Source organism: Periophthalmus magnuspinnatus, chromosome 5 (assembly GCF_009829125.3).
Source record: "Periophthalmus magnuspinnatus isolate fPerMag1 chromosome 5, fPerMag1.2.pri, whole genome shotgun sequence".
Lineage (NCBI taxonomy): Eukaryota > Metazoa > Chordata > Actinopteri > Gobiiformes > Gobiidae > Periophthalmus > Periophthalmus magnuspinnatus.
The window spans coordinates 18300324-18302227 of NC_047130.1; positions in this window are offsets into that span (position 1 = coordinate 18300324).

The following is a 1904-nucleotide window of genomic DNA, read 5'->3' on the forward strand; positions in this document are numbered from 1 at the left end:
CTTTGTTAATGAACAGGCTTAAAAAGTGGTGAAATACTATTATCAGAAGATATTCAGATACAACAACTCTACATTTCTTAAAGAAATAGCACCTTAAATAGAACAAACGATAGAATAATGACATTTCAGACCAAGGATGCGGTCGTAAAAGTGTGACAACTGGACCGAAATTGTGTATAAATGTTAACAAATTTTTAACATAATTTTTACATTGAAAATTTAAAAGGTGGTAATGCAAATTTGCAAGTGTTGTTTCCACCTTAAAATATATGTGCTCTCAACAAAATATTTTCCAAATCATGTATTCAGGGAAGGAATAGATTAAATATTCTCATTGTTTTCTAATTGTTACAAATGTTGGCTTTTGTTATTGGAGTTTACAAGACCCTTCTGTAACACACAAAATAAATGGCATACTTGGGATAACAGACACATTTAGTGAAATACTGACCACTGACTTAAGTATGTCATTTGTAGGTGTTATTTGTCACACTCTTGACAGATGCAAATGTGAGTCAATTTGAATATGAATGGTTGCAGACCCAACTTCTACTAACATTATTACTATTAAGATTAGATAAGAGAACCTTGTTATGAGACAATTTACTATTAACCACTTATTAACCAGCCATATTACGGATCATCTTTTCATTTCCAAACCAGTATTATGCAATTGGTAAACTATTTTGTATTTTTTAAATTATAAATATCAAAAATGGTGTTCCACGATTGTTAAAGCGAATATTAGTATGCTATTTTATCCAATCCCACCTAAATCTGTAGATTAACACTAGTAAATGTACCTGCCCCCATCCCAGGACGTTCAGAGGATGTTATGACGTCATCTAATACGCAGTTGAAAAACAAAGTCAGAAAGTACACATTGTTCAAAACTATTTCAGAGAATTAATTGAGTAAAGGTCTAGCTTGCTTACATGTATAATTAAAATAAACCGCAATTTTATTTTAGCGTTGTATTTCTACTACAAACTCCGAATCAATCAATGGAAATGTAATGTTTATAGCTGTGGACCAATCAGAGCGCGTCTCTTGACCATTTAAAAACTGAGTCCCGGCTTGAGCGCACGGATCTTAAGGGTGCGTTTGATTTGTTACACCGGGTGCTGTTTTTCAGTCCGCACTCATACATCTGAATCACCGCGGGACAAAGGGGTGTTGAAATGAAACGAAACTGTGATAATAAAGCCGATGGACCAATGAACGATATTAGGCTTTCTTTTCCGTGTTTTACTGTTGGATGTTGTGCACTCACCGTCAAAACAAAACAAACTAGCGCTATTTTGGTTTTTATCTTTGTATACGTTTTATACATTAATCTGCAATTAGCTTCTTGGTTCCGCTTATGCATTGTTATGTAATACATTAAGTCAACTTTTTTTTTTTTTTTTTTTTTTTTTAGTTATTATTGAGTTGTCTTATTAGGTTTCTTCACTATAATAACTTTATTTCTCATCGTTTATTGGTTATTTTTTTATACATCGTATAGACGGAAAACTTGTATTTATTCCAAGAGTTGAATTTAGTATTCTTTGTTTGGCTCCCACTCAGATTTAATCCAAAACAGATATTTAAGAAAGCAATTTGATTTGTTTAAGATAAATATAATTCAATCTAAATCTCTAGCAAAACAGAGATAATTTTCATTGATTGGGTAAATAGTTATTTTATTGCAAGGTTCACTTCTCACTCTTTGTTTTGGGTGCTCAAGGCAAATCTATTGCAATATTTAAAGAAAGAAAATTCGTATTGTCTTTGCTTGTATAATTCAAACAAAATCTCAAACTAACAACAGCAGAGATTAGGTTATATTAGGTTATATTAGGCATTGACCTGCATTTTCCCAGAGAATAAGCTCTTTGTGAAGCACAGGCCTTTTTGTGAGG